The sequence below is a fragment of the Malaclemys terrapin genome, chromosome 1, assembly GCF_027887155.1.
Source record: "Malaclemys terrapin pileata isolate rMalTer1 chromosome 1, rMalTer1.hap1, whole genome shotgun sequence".
NCBI classification, from domain to species: domain Eukaryota; kingdom Metazoa; phylum Chordata; order Testudines; family Emydidae; genus Malaclemys; species Malaclemys terrapin.
The window spans coordinates 15,120,778-15,136,253 of NC_071505.1; positions in this window are offsets into that span (position 1 = coordinate 15,120,778).

The window sequence follows — 15,476 nt, forward strand, 5'->3', positions numbered from 1 at the left end:
TGTGCTCAGGGGCAACTAAAGAGCTGCAGCGGTCAGAGTGGTGGCTTAACTGCTGTTGTCCAGCGCCCAGTTACAATGTTCCTGGGTTGGGCCCATCAAATGACGAGCAAACGGTGACTTGTCTCCTTTCTGTCCATAGGCCGTGGATTTATTTTCAAGTGTCTTTCCCTGGTTCTTCCTCGGAGCAAGCCCATGAGTAGAGCACAGCTTAGTATTATAGCATCACTGTAATGCTTCCGTCAGCAATCCCTGAAACATGTGATAAATACGTGAATCAGAGAAAAACTTGTCATTTTTCAATGTGTCTCTTTTTTTTAGCCCATTCATTTTGTGTGTGTGAGAAAGAGAGAAATATACTGAGTTGCCCTACGGGTTGTATTTTCCTACATGCACATCATAAAGTTTAAACAATTCCTCATTCTTGCCAACTCATTGTCTATGCCTGTCTTCAAGGCTCCTTTGGGATCTTAAGGAAACACATGGCCAAAACCTGGCCCCAGATTCAAAGCCAGGAGAATGCAGCCTGGTTCCAATCATCTATAAATGCACACATCAGTGATCCACGGTGATTACTGCTAGGAGGCTCGGTCCATTAGAATGTAAATCTGATAATGTAACAGTTCAGCTTCCACACGATGGAAGGAAGGAAGGAAGGGGACCCCTTCCTCAAACCACTGCTCATCCCTCCAGCCAAAAACCTTCCCATCTCGCCACGTGCGATGGCGTGGAGGTTTTTGTGATTTGAGGTGGCCCACCAGCGACAGCCTGCCTCACGTTGGAAGGGGAAGTTCAGGAAGGTGCGCTCTGGGGAAGGCCCAGTGTGATGAGCAGATGCTCCGTTGAAGAGAAACCCTTTGTTTCTGAATAACCTCTGCAGAGGAACAGGCCGAAGGTGGGCCCCCTGTTCTCCCTAGGGTGAATGGGAGCAGAAGGTGTGGGCTACTGGTTGGAGCAGGGGGCTGGCACTAGGCGTTAGGATGCCTGGGGTCTAATTTTCAATCTGCCACTGATTTCCTTTGCGAGCTTGAGCTCACCATTTTTGAGCCTCAGTTTCTCCATTGGTCAAGAGGGACTAATAAGAAACTGCTGAGCTCTGTAGAGGTGAGATATTTTTGACTCCCAGCATATTGATATCTATGGGGAGAGGGATAGCTCATGGTTTGAGCATTGGCCTGCTAAACCCGGGGTTGTGCGTTCAATCCTTGAGGGGGCCACTTAGGGATCTGGGGCAAAATCAATACTTGGTCCTGCTAGTGACTCAATGACCTTGCAGGGTCCCTTCCAGCTCTATGAGATAGGTATATCTCCATATATTATAGAAAGAAGGGGTTTTTCTCTCTCCCATACAAGTGGGGCAAGGCAAATAAAAGGTGCCCCACTCCATGTAGGAAAGGCTGGGCAGCATACACCAAATCAGCCATGCTAAACACAGTGCTCCAGCAATGCACAGCCCAGGAACTGCTTCAAGAAAGTGTGGCCATGGCTACGGGTGAAGAAGAGGCCTGGGGAACAGCAAAACATTGTATGCGCCCCCTTCCTGCAGCACATGGTCAGAGAAGGTGGTAGAGAGGGAGCTTGCAAGCCTCTATGTGTACCGTGCAGCCACCTCAGAAGAGAGCTGCTAATGTGGAGGGGAACATCAAGGGGAGGGTGAAGGCTATAACAGCTCAGTGAAGTGTGCCTGCATCCCACAGCCAGCTGATCACAGATGGGATGGGAAACAGCAACTGGTAGCAACAAGGGGCCAGCTATTAAGCAGGACCAAGGCTGCAAGGGACACTTTGCACAACCCTGCAGGCAGCCAGAGGCAGAGCATGCATCCTGCTGGCTGGGACCCATGACTGGTATTTGGTCTGCCAGTGTCACGCTGCAATGTCACCTGTCCCTAGCTGGGTGACTCCAGGCTGGGTCACCTGCAGGATGATGCGGGTTCTTCGGTCTCGCTGTCCCTGCCCTGGCCCATCTCATGCAGCTTTGCACCCCTCCCGCCCACTCCAGTGCTTGTCCCTGGCTCCTTGTGTCATTACCCAGCGTCATTCTGCTGCTTTGTGTCCACAGTTCAGTGCCTTTGTATGGACGAGGGCTGCCCCTTGATCCCCTCCCCTTCCTCACCGCACACTGGCTGAGAACAGTATGTGGTTGGGGCTGCTGCGCCTCTGTGTCCCCCATGATATAAACTATCTTGCACCAAAGCAGGTGACAGGGCCCCACTTTCCTCATCTCGGAGAAGAGGTGGCTCTGCAGCTCCCCCACTAGCATCCCCACAGCCTGCAGAGAGGACGGCTGGTCCAGGGCTTAGCATGCTCGGCCTTAGGCTCAAGTTCCTGCTTTGCCACTGACGGTGTGTCCTTGGGCAAATCACTTAGCCTCAGCTCCTCACAGCCGTTTAGAGGTCTAACTCTCAGCGAAATCAATGGGAGTTAGGTGGCTTTTGGCCTGGATTTTTAAAGGTATTTAGGCAGCTCAAGATGCAGGGAGGAGCCTAGTGGGAGTTTCAAAAGCACCTAGGTGCTTAACGCCTATGGAAATCAATACCTTTAAAAAGCTTGTCGCAAGGGTATGTCTGAACTGCCCACTTCTTGCAATGGCACAGAGAGCACATACACAGGTAGCCCCCCAAGCCTGGGTATAAATAGCAGCGTAGCTGGTGAGCAGGGCCGGCTCTAGGCACCAGCAAAACAAGCTGGTGCTTGGGGCGGCACATTTTTAGGGGTGGCATGGCTGGCGCCAGAATGCCACCCCTAAAAATGTGCCTCGGCCGCCCTAGCTCACCTCCGCTGCTGCTGCCACGGCGCGCGAAACAGCTGATTCGCGCGCCGCTACTCGCCCTCCCTCCCAGGCTCTCAAACCTGGGAGGGAGGGGGAGATCCCGAGTGGCCGCAGCGCGGGCGCCGCTTCTCCCCCTCCCTCCTAGGCTTGAGAGCCTGGGGGGAGGAGGCAGGGCTGGGGATTTGGGGAAGGGGCGGAGTTGAGGCGGGGCCGGGGGTGGGGTAATTAAAGAACGGGGGGGGGGGGCAAAATTGTTTTTGCTTTGGGCGGCAAAAATCCTAGAGCCGGCCCTGCTGGTGAGGCACTGCTTAGGCAAGTAGAGTAAAGAGACACTTGAGGGTCTGCGTGTATACCCACTACATACCCTCCATGGCTCTCGACTCACCCATCTACACTGCTGTGGTTAGCAGTGTAGGGTCCTGCTGCCTCCTCGGTGCCGAACCCCATCCCTGCCACAGGGCAAAACTCCTGCTGCAGGGAAAGGCTCCACTGACATGTGTAGCGACACCGCCCAGCGGGGCTGCAGCAGGCTTTCACTGCTGCGTGGTGCTCCCCAGGCCCACCACCGCCACCAGAGGGGTGTAGCGTAGACGTAGCCTGACCAAATCTCAGTGCTTGGGTCAACTGACCCAGGCTTGCAGGGCTCGCGCTACAAGGCTAAAAATAGCACTGTTGCCGTTCGGGCTGGGGCAAGCGCCTGGGCTCCGAAACCTGACAAGGGGGGAGGGTAACAGCTGCAGAACTGAGCCCCACGAAGCTCGAGTTCGAGTGGGATGTGCTGGAGCGCTAATATGGTAGGGGAGATGGGAGCGGAGAAGGTGCACAGACTGGTGGCGGAAGAGCTGGGAGGCTGGAGAGCAGAAGGTTATAGGCAAGAGATAAACAGGGCATCGTCGGTGTGGGTGTTGGAATTAGGGACAAAGAGGAAGAGGTGGATTTGACAGATGTGGTAGAAGAATCTGGAATATGGCAAGAACCTGGACACAAGGAGTGAAGAGTATGTTCTACTTAGCTCCCCCAGCTCCCCTGCTTTGCCCTGAACTCTAGCAAGGCGGTGCCCAGTTCAGAACACAGCATGCCCGGAGTGATCTCACCAGCACCACAGGAGAGGGACTTCTACCAGCGGCTTTGGGCCGTGATGCCTCTGTGAATGCAGCCTTGAATGCCATTGCTGCCTTTGGAAACTCACGTGTACTCTGCTCTCACAATCACGCCTGCCCCTCTCTCAGCATTACTGAATCCCAGCTGTCTCCTGCCCGTTGAGGACCCGCGTCTCTCTCTCTCTCTCTCACACACACACACACACACACACCAGATGGATTTGCTAGCAAACTTCACACAGGAAGGGATCCAGTTGGTGATTTTCTTCCCATTGCTCCAATCTCTCTCCCTTCTCCGCCCTCCGCGGCATGTGCAGCTCCTCCCGACTGAATGCCAACTGTTACTTCTGTTATCATGCTGCTTACTCCCTCTTCCAGGTCATTCGTGAAGCTCTGACCTAGGACCAGCCTTGACACCAGCCTATGGCTGTATCCTATTAGCCATCAGCCCACCAGCTCGGTCCAATGCTGCTTATCATCAGCCTGTCCCCAGGCCTGTTTCTGTGCTAAATGGAAAATGCTGCTGTGAAGTTAAAGAGCCAGAAATGTGAAACCAAAGAAAATCTGCAGTTAATTAAAAATAAAGGGGATTAAATACACAGCAGATGATGAATGTAAAGTTCAGATCAGAGAGCTCCCCAGCAGGAGAGGTCAGTTTATTATCCCTTTACTGAAAGTTCATGCACATGGACATTTTGGTCTCCAGTTGGTGCCCGGGGATTTTGATGGAGAAGTTCCAATAACTTTTATAAAAATGATGGGCTTAGATTCTGCTCCCACCACCACATTTAGCACCTAATTCAACAAGATACTTAAGCAGAATGTGGTTTCATTTTAAATGTGTACTTAAGTGCTTTGATGAATCAGGGCCTCACAGCCCCTGATCCAAATCCCATTGAAGTCCAGTGAAAAATTCCCATTGACTTCCACGAGCACTGGATCATAGATTCATTGATTCAGAGTTTAAGGCCAGACGGGACCATCAGATCATCTCCTCTGACCACCTGCATAACACAGGCCACCAAATTTCACATGCTACCGCAGTATTCAGTCCAATACTTGTGTCTGGCTAAATCATGTCTTCCACAAAGGCAACTGGGAAAGTGCCAGAAGAAAGCTAATGTGCCAATTTTTAGAAATGGAAAACAGGAAGGCCTGGGTAATTATAGGCCTATTAGCCTGACATTGATCCTAGGCAAAATAATGGAGCAGCTGATATGGGACTCAATCAATATAGAATTAAAGGAGAGTAATATAATTAATGCAAATTAACATGGTTTTTGGACAATAGATCTTGTCAAACCAACTTGATATCTTCTTTTGGTGAGCTTAGAAGTTTGGTTGATAGCAGGGCCGGCTCCAGGCACCCAAGCACATGCTTGGGGCGGCACCTGGTAAGGGGCGGCGGGGGGAGCGCGGCGCGGCATTCCGCGGGTGAGGGGGGCGCTCCGGTGGTGCAGCGCGGCGCTGGGGGACAGGCTCTGGTTGTGCGGGGCTCGGCGAGGGGGCGGCGCGGGCGCGGCGCTGGAGGGGGGTTCCGGCGGCGCTTGGCGGGGGGCGGGCTCCGGCGGCGCGGCGCTCGGTGGGGGGGGCAGCTTGGGGCTCGGCGCTCGGGGGGGTTCTGGCGCGCGGCACTTGGTGGGGGTGCGGCGCGGGCGCGGCGCTGGAGGGGGGTTCCGGCGGTGCTCGGCAGGGGGCGGGGGTGGGCTCCGGCGGCGCGGCGCTGGGGGGAGGCGGCGCGGGGCTCGGCGCTCGGGGGGGGTTCCGGCGGCGCTTGGCGCAGGGGGCGGGGGGCGGGCTCTGGCGCTCGGCGGGGGGGGCGGCGCGGCGCTCGGCGGGGGCGCTCGGGGGCAGCGCTTTTTTTTGCTGCTTGGGGCAGCAAAAAAGCTAGAGCCGGCCCTGGTTGATAGAGGTAATAGTGTTGACATAACCTTCTCTAAGGTGTTTGATTTGGTACCACACGACACTTTGATTAAAAAACTAGAACGGTATAAAATTAACGTGGCACACATTAACTGGATTAAACACTGCCAAACTGAGAGCTCTCAAAATGTAATTGTAAAAAGTGCATTGTCACCAAGCAGGTACATTTCTGATCCCGCCGGGGTCAGTTCTTAGCCCTACACTTCTATATTTGCCATTGGTGTGTCTGCTGCTATATTGGAATATTGTGTCCAGTTCTGGTGCCCACAATTCAAGGAGGATGTTGATAAATTGGAGAGGGTCCAAAGAGGCATGAGACTGATTAAAGGATTAGAAAACATGCCTTGTAGTGACAGACTTAAAGCGTGCAATCTATTTCACTTAACAGAGAGAAGGTTAGGGGATGACTTGATCACAGTCTATAAATGTTTGCATGGGGAACAAATATTTAATAAGGCCTCTTTAATCTATCAGAGAAAAGTAGAACACAGCAAGCTGGAGGTTGATGCTAGACAATTTGGACTGAAAGTTAAGGCATACATTTTTAACAGAGTAATTAACTGTTGGAAGAATGCACCCAGGATAATGGTGGATTCTCCATCATTGACAATTTTAAAATCAAGAATGGATGTTTTTCTAACAGATCTGCTCTAGGAATTGTTGTGGGAAAGTTCTGGCTTGAGTTGCACAGGAGGTCAGACTAGATTATCACAATCAGGGCCGGCTCCAGGCACCAGCCCACCAAGCTTGTGCTTGGGGCGGCATCTGGAGGGGGGCGACGCGGCGCTCCGGCCCCCGGGGAGAGCGGGGCCATGGCCGGACTCGCCGCCCTTCCCCCGGTGCTCTGGCCACCCTCCCCCACGGTGCCCTCCCCCCGGCCGCCGGGGGGAGAGCGGCGAGCCCTGGCTGGGGCTCGCCGCCCTCTCGCCGCCCTGCCCCCTGCGCTCTGGCCGCCGGGGGGAGAGCGGAGCCCCAGCCGGGGCTCGCCGCCCTCCTCCCAGGGCTCCGGCCGCCCTCCGGCGGCCGGCGGGAGAGCGGAGCCCCCACCGGGGCTCACCGCCCTCCTCCCAGGGCTCCGGCCGCCCTCCCCCCCGGCCCCCTCCCCCCGGCCCCCGCATCAACCAAGAGCAGACAGGCTTGTGAGTGGAGAAGACAGAACTTTCACAGGAAACTTTCATCAAAATTATGGAACCAAGTGCCCCAAATAAGAATGACCAGAGAATAACCACGTCCAGAAATACAGGCAGCACACATTTAATAGCTTTTTTTTTTTTTGGTTTACCTGTTTCAAATATAACGAGAGCAGTATCATCGACCACCGGCTTCTGCTGCTCAAGCTGACCCCCATGAGCTGGCTGATTCTTGTAGAGGGTCACATCCAAAATGGGGTTTGAAGAGGGAGTTGAAGGCGAGGGGAGTGGGCTTACAGTCTAGTCTGAGGAACCTTTTCCCATGCATCAGAGCTAGCCCAGAAGAGGCCCTCAGGTCATAACACCATCGATATAAAAATGTATGGCTTAGCATTAGAGGCCATTCATGATTATTAATACTATGGTTTTATTATTTATTTGTATTGCGGTTGTGGTAGCTCCTAGGAGTCCCAGTCATGGACAGGACCCTCACCGGGCTGTGGGGATATGCCACCCCAGAACAAAGAGACACGCCCTACCCCAACGAGCTGGCAAACTAAGCGAATATCAAAGCTTGTGGCTTTTCATCTGTGACTTAGTGATAAAGCTTGGATCACAGGCCCTCTGGATCCCAGTTTGAGGAACTTGCTTCAGACTCACATTGACTACATTAGGATCCTTTGCCTGAGCAAGGACTACTCCCATGAAAAGGGTTTGCAGACAGTGGCGTAGCCAGGGTCTAAGTGTAGGGGGAGCAAACATAAAAAAGGCGCCCTCCCCCTTGGCTCCTCCTCTGGCCACGCCCCCCCGGCTCCTCCCGTTTCCCCCCCAGATTAACCCCGGGGCCCGGCTCAGGACTCCTGCGGGCTTCCCGGGCGTGTGGATACCCCCGTCCCCCCACGGTCCCGGGACAGTCTCTCCTGCCCAGCCCACTCTGCAGGTGTTCCCCGCCGGGCTGCGCCGCCCGGCCCCACTCTCGGGGTCCTGTCCCCCCCGCCCTGGGCTCCAGGCTCCTGCGCCGCACCAGGGCCCCCCATCTAGACAGCGTGGCCTACGCCCCTGCCCTGCGGGCCCGGCACCGGGGAGCCCCTCACCCGGACCCCCCAGTGCAAGGCACTGGACCCCCGCCGCTCACCTTCCATCCTGCGCCGCTGCTTGTCCCCGGCCGATCCCAGCCCCATGCCGCGGGCAGACCCCAGCTCCGGCTCCAGCTCGGGGTGGGGAGCGCTTAGCCACCGAGCCCTGAGCCGCCGCAGGAGGTGGCTGCGCCTGCGGCGATGTTGGGGCTGCGCTGAGCGTGGGGTGCGATGGCCGAGGAGCCGGCCCCCTCGCTCCTCCGGCCGTGCCTGCCGTCCCCGTCCCACCCCCCATGGCTCCTCCGGCCGTGCTGCCCCCAGCGCCGGCCCAGCAGGTGCCGCTTTTGGGAAATGTGCTGAGGGGAAGCAGCTGCTTCCCCTGCACCCAGCTAGCTACACTACTGTTTGCAGGTCAGATTTCTAGGCCAAGATCCTGAAAGGTATTTAGGCGTTAAACTCCTATTGAAACCAACAGCATCTAGGTGCCTAAGCATCTTTGAGGATCTTGGCCCTAGGACTTTACTCTGTTTACAGGACACTTGTCGTCATGCCTCAGTGGGTCACAGCTGAGAATGCCAGATTCAGGCTAAACTGCTGAGAAATAGGGCAGACTCACCCCCAACTGGTGGTTACTCGAACATTAGATTATACCAAGCCAGTAACAAAAGTAACCGCACTGGTTCACAAGAAGTCAAAAATGCAGTCTCCTTAGGCATTCCAGCCCTGGCTCACCACCCAGACACGGGACTCTATGATGAGCGGTTACTGAAAACCAACTTCATCAACTATGGCAGGGGTGGCCAACCTGAGCCTGGGAAGGAGCCAGAATTTACCAATGTACATTGCCAAAGAGCCACAGTAATATGTAATGATTATGTGTGTATATATATGCGTGCATACATAATCATTATATAAGTTGATCATGTGTATTTATTATGCATTTATAATGTAGAGTTAACGATAATAACAACTTATTCTTTTACTTAGTGGGACTTCTGGCAATCTTTGCTTTCAATAATTCCCTTGAAGCTTGGTTTGTGTTCAGTTGTGCTCTCACGCAGCAGTTCTCTTAAGTGGCTGTCTGTCAAAACGGATCGCTGCTTGGATTTCACGTTTGAGTGTCGAGAAAACAGACTCACAAAGATAGGTCGAGGCAAACATCGAGATTAATGTTAGGGCGGCAGCTCTGATGTTGGGGTATTTATCCTTTGGTACAGATTTCCAGAAAGTAAGGGTCCCCTCTTTCTGAACAGATTTCAATCTGTCATCTTCCAAAAGTTCTACTATTTCCATCTGGGATGTTGCTTCATCGGTGACTAAAGGGGGTTCAGACAATCGGCTTCAGGACTAAAAGGGTCAATTAGAAATCTGATTTGAGGTCTTTTCTGCTGCAAATCTTGGAATCTTTCCTCAAAACTGTCCATACAATCTTTAATCACGCCGCATACCTAGTTGTGCTCCGTTTTAGGGGTTCTGCTGCATCTTCTTTTGATCTGGCTTGAAGTTGAGATATTGAGGGAAAGTGTGTCAGCTTTCCCTCAAGAATTTGTTTGTGAAACAACTGCAATTTGTTCATGAACGCAAATACGCCTTGCACTAGATCAGACAGCAACCGGAATTTTCCTTGTAAGTCCACTTTTAGTTTATCCAAATGCAGCAGCATGTCTGCAAGAAATGCCAAGTCTAGAACCCATCCAGGATCTGTAAGCTCAGGGTGTATTCTGTGCTTCTCCTCCATAAACAATTTTACTGGTTCCAGGAGCTCGAAAAAACAGGAAATAACTTTACCTCTCGAGAGCTATCAAACTGCGCAGTGAAATGGCAAATTGTCAGGGGAGTCGTCTTCATCCAGTTCTTCAATTAGATTTTGAAATTGTCTGTGATTGAGTGCATTTGAGAGAATGAATTTCACAATGTGCAAGACAGGTTTCATGATGTGATCAAAGTTGAGATTTTTAGATACCAGTTGTTCCCAATGAATAATACAGTGAAATGTCCAAAATTCAGGAAAGCTCTCATCAAACTTACAAAGTCTGACTAATCCATTCGCAGATCCCCACATGGATGAAGCCCATCCGTTGCAATGGCAGTGAGCGTCTGTAAAGGCAAGTGGCTTTTCGCAACCACCAACATCAATGCCTGCTTTAGATCTTATCCACGAGTTCTGTTCTTTAGTGACACGATATCGAGGCGTTCTTCCCTTACAACACAGTCATCAGACACAGTGCGGACAAATACCGATAATACGGTTTATCCTGTGCATGGCACGACTCGTCCAAAGCGATGCTCAAATACTCACACTGCTGAAGTTGCGAGTGCAGTTGCGATTCGATGTCACTGTTCAGGTCGGAGAATCTGTGGTCTATTGTGTGATGTGAAAGCTGCAGGCCAGAAATTTTCTTCTGTAGATTCTCATTCTCTGGTGACAGGATTGAACTCACATCAGTGAGGCACGTTTTTATAGGCTCTCCTTCAAAGTAGGGCTATGTGCCAGGCCACATAATGGGAGGCGAACGTTACAGTCTGCGATCGGTTGGCAAATCTGGTGAAGAACTGGGCTTCTACATCTGTTTGCTTTTTCAAAGTTTTCAGTTTTAAAGTGCGGAGTTTAGAACCGTGTGGAATTCTTGATCCATATGTGCATGGCTAGAAGTGAAAAGAGGCTGCAAGTTTGAAGATTTGAACTGAGAGATGCACGTCTGGCAAAGAAGACACATGGCCTTACCATTTACGTTCAATGAAAAAGTACTTATGCTCCCACTCCTGTTGGAAGCCTCGATTTTCATCTGTGTATTTTCTTTTCTGTTGGCACTTGCCTCCCATTGTTAGATGGTGTAAGAAAAATTTTAATTAAAAATTTCCACACGAGCTAGTCACTGTGTGCTTTATTCAAGGAGACCTTGGTGCCGGCCAGGGGGTGTCGGACCCCTGGCTCTGCCCCAGGCTCCGACCCCCACTCAACCCCTTTCCCCAAGTCCCTACCCGCAGCTCTGCCCCGCCTCTTCCCGCCCCCTCCCCCGAGTGAGGGGGGTCCTCGCTTCTCTACCCCACCCCCCGAGCCACATGCACGTCGCAAAACAGCTGATCATGGTGGTCAGGAAACATGGGGAGGGAGGAGGAGGCGCTGGGGGAGGGAGGGGCGAGGCTGTGCTCCGCGTCCTCTCTCCTCCCCCGTCTCCCCCAGAGCCTTCTCAACGCCACGAAACAGCTGATTGCAGCTGAGTGCTAGGGGAGAGAGGGAGGGAGGCTGCATGCCACGTCCTCACTCCTCTGTCCTTCCCCACCCAGAGCCTCCTGAACACTGCGAAACAGCTGATTGCAGCTGAGTGCTAGGGGAGGGAGGCTGCATGCCACGTCCTCACTCCTCTGTCCTTCCCCACCCAGAGCCTCCTGAACACTGCGAAACAGCTGATTGCACCGTGCAGGATGCATGGGGGAGAGAGGGGGCGCTGATAGGGCTGCAGTTGGGTGTTGAGCACCCACCATTTTTTCCCCAGAGTTGGCTCCTAGCAGGAGCCGCATATTATCTTCTGAAGAGCTGCATGAGGCTCTGGAGCCACCGCTTGTCCACACCTGAACTATTGGGTCCTTCCAATCTCAAGAGATTAGCCACTTAGCCAGGTCAATATATAACTCAGCTCTTACCCAATAAACATGCTGGTGCCAATCCTTTAGTAACTGAAAGCTAAAGGTTTAATAATAAAAGAAAGAATAAGAGAGTGTTACAGTGCAACCTTCCAGCAAGAGTATTTATGTTATTACTAATTTCTCTGTGTGTAGGCTGTGTGAACATAATGCTGAACATCTTCAAGCCCAGGAAGTCTCAGATCCTTGCAGGAGACCTGCTGCATTTCATAGGATCAAGCCCTTAGATGATGTGCCGGTACTTGGCATTGGTCCTGAGCTCAGTGCACCAGCCTCTCTGGGGATGGGAGCGCCTATTGCCTATAAAGACTCTTCCTAAAATACCTCAAATGTGAGAGCATCCACACTGGAGATGACTTTGTTTATATATTTTGATTTATAATATTCAGATCCCCTGGGTCAAGAATGCCTCCCCTCTGCACTTTGTCCTAGTCTTTCTGATCCACCTATAGGGAGAGCAACTGTCTTGGGGTTTCATAGCTGGAGATGCAATGTCTAATGTAGTTGGGGCCTGACTTTTTCATTCAGGCCAACATGGCCTGGTTTCTCCTAGGACAATCGAATGTCTCCTCCCTAGCTAATCTTCATCTGACTTTCCTGGGGATAGCTCTGTTCAGACTCAGCTTCTCTGCAGCAGTACTTAGCCATCCCATGGGAGTTGGGAGCGGAGCCAGTGCGGCAGCTGCAGCCAGGGGCTGGGGTTGGGGTGAGGCCAGAGCGGAGCTGTGGGCAGAGTGGGGCTGGGTGGCGCTCCCTGCCTGCACCCCATGGTGGCTGGCCCAGGCCCCGCCGTGCCACTCTGGACGTTCCTCCATGGCCCGCTAGCCCACGGTTTGGGGACCACAGACCTAAAGACTCAGAAGGCAAATTAACTAAGCCTAAAATTTCTTATTAAATAAAAACACCCTACAATCCCTTATGATTTTGAAGCTAATCTCATGATTTTGGGGGACCTGACTCATGACTTTTGAATAGTTGGGCTTGGCAGTACTGCAGCCTAGATGACAATGATGATCCTTTGTGGCTTTAAAATGGATGTCTGAGGCTCTAGCGCGGATGAATCAGGCTCAGGAACGTTGTCCCAACCATCTGTCTCCCTCTCCTGGCCACTAGAGGCTGCTGGGCCGCTTTTGCACAGCAGGCTACAATAAATACCAGAGTGCCCTGGGTGCTCTGAGTGGGGTAGAGGCCCAAAACAGATGCTGCACAGTGGGTCTAACCCCTCCCCAAACTTGAGAGAAGCGGCAGCTCTGCTCCCCTACCACAGTGCAGGAAGGGGGAACTAGTGGAGGTAAGAACTCAGCAGAAACCCCCACCCCTGCAGGCCGGAAGGGGGGGGGCGTTTCTGAGTCTGGCACCGGTTGGGGCTGGGGGAGTGAGGGGGCTGAAGGAGCCTGCTAGGGGACCAGAAGGATTGTGGGAGTGTAGCTGCTAAGGGCTCTGGACATTACAGGGGAAAGGGGCTTGCATTCTGTGTGTGCACATTTCATGTGTGTTTAAGGTTGATGCACATGGGAGCTGGGGGGGAGGGAAGGGGACTCAAAATCCTGAAAATGGACCAAAAAAAAAAAAAAGCTTTTAAAAAGTCTCATGTTTTTAGGGTCAACCTCATGATTTTTGAACTCTTGGGGTTGGCACTCCCTTTTATAGGTGCCTGTTCCCTTTAAATGCCTGGTCCTTCAATTTGTCAGAGACAAGCAGCGGTGGTCTTAATTTGGCCATTTTGAAACTTGGCTGCCTCTGATTGCATCCAACGGCCTTCCCTCTGGTTATGTTTCCCCCTTCTTAATGCTGAGCTATCTCTGTGTATTATATTTGTGTTTCACTGCTACGGGTAAGAAATCAGCAGTCAGCATGTGGGTTCCATGCAGAATTTACTCTGTATTCTGCAAGTAGTTCATTGTTTGATTCCTTTATCATTGTGGGAGGAGATTTTGCACCCCAACTGCCCTAGGGCTTTTCCAGAGGCACCCTCAGTTTGAAATCCAGACAGGTTTTAAAAGGAATTAAAATTAGTTCCTGCCTCTTAATCCCCTGGCTGATTACAGTGGTTTTACTGTCATGTTGTCCAAGTTTTAACACACACCCCCGCCGCCCTGTCTTCTGTTGCTGTGTGTGAGACCCTCCCAAAAATAGAGGGCTCCAACTATTTGTACTGGGGGAACTGGCTTGACCCAAAAGATTGTAGCACAAAGTGGGGAAAACAGAACCCCCCTCCTGTTCCCTCCCCATCCCTGAATTTCTCTGCTATAAGACCCTTAGCTAGTGCTTGTAACAGTCAGAAACATTTCCAGACAGGTGATATTTAAGTAGATGGTGCCCCTTGAAATATACCTAAACACAAGTGTGTGGCCTAGCCCCAGATTTGCATGTCCTAACTCTGCACCAGGGCCAGCTCTAGGCACCAGCTGACCAAGCACGTGCTTGGGGCGGCACCTCAGAAGGGACGGCCAATGTTGGGGTGGCAGGGGCCGCTCGAGGGTTTTTTGTTTTGTTTTGTTTTTTTGTTTCGGCCGGGCAGCGCGGGGGTGTTTTGGCGGCGCGGCACTGTGGGGGAGGGCGGGGGCTTTGGCAGCGCGGCGCCGCACTCAGGGGAGTTGGACAGCCCGGCCCTGCGCACCGGGGGTTTGGCCAGCCCGGCCCGGCGCTCCGGGGGAGGGGGGGCGGGGGTTTGGGCGGCCCAGCACAGCGCTTCGGGGGCTTGGGCGGCCCGTCGCAGCGCTTGGGGGGTTTGGGCGCTCCAGGGGGTTGGGCGCTCCGGGGGTTTGGGCAGCCCGGTGCGGTGAGGCGAGGGGCTGGGGGGGGCAGGGGTTTCGGCGGCCTGGCACTCCGGGGGTTTCGGCGGCTCGACGCAGCCCTCGGGGGAAGCGGGGGTTTCGGCGGCATGGCACGGCGCTGGGGTGGGGGGTTGAGCGGCCCGGGGCTCCGGGGATTTGGGCAGCCTGGCCCGGTGCGGCACTGGGGGGCGGCCCGGCGCGGCGCTGGCGGGGGGGGGTTGGGCAGCGTGGCGCTGGGGGGGGGAATTGGGTGGCTCGGCGCGGTGCTGAGGAGGGGGGGTTGGGCGGTGCTGGGGGCGGGGTGGTTTGGGCAGCCCGGCGTGGCACTTGGGGCGGGGGAGGAGTGTTGGTGGCGTGGCGCTCTTCTTTTTTGCCTGGGGCGGGAAAAAAATTAGAGCTGGCCCTGCTCTGCACCATGGGCCCTCAGTTCCGTGGGAGTCTCGTTCCTTCCTTCTTTCTTTTCCTGTGCAGTTACTGAAAGAAAACTGGGGGCTAAGTGGTGGCTCTTCAGTCACAGGTTGCAGGGGGAGGTTGCCACAACTGAGACTCCTGGAAGCCTTAGGCTTCCTTCCCCTCTCTCAGTGGTGTGGCTTAGGCCAGGTCTACACTACAGACCTATCTCAGTATAACTAAGTCACTCAGGCGTGCGATCCATCCCCTGATTGACTTAGTTATAACCCCCACCCCCCGTGTAGACAGCACTGTGTCTACGGGAGAGCTTCTCCCATTGACATAGCTACTGCCTCTCGGGGAGGTGGTGGGAGAGATGGGAGAGAGTTCTTCCGTCGGCGTAGGAGTGTCTTCACTTAAACACTACAGCGGCGCAGCCGGTGTAGACCTGCCCTGAATATCGCTCCGGATTTACACCGGTGTCAATGAGATCACAATGAGGCGCAGAGCTTCCAGGAGTGCCAGGTGGAGTGTGGTCCAGCGTGGCTGCTGCTACACCACTTAACCAGGTGCAGTGCATGTGTAACCGACTGGTCAGTGTTATTGTGTCCGATCCACAGAGCAGGAGTCTGTTATTCCTCCCCTCCCCCCACGCCGCTAAAGGAG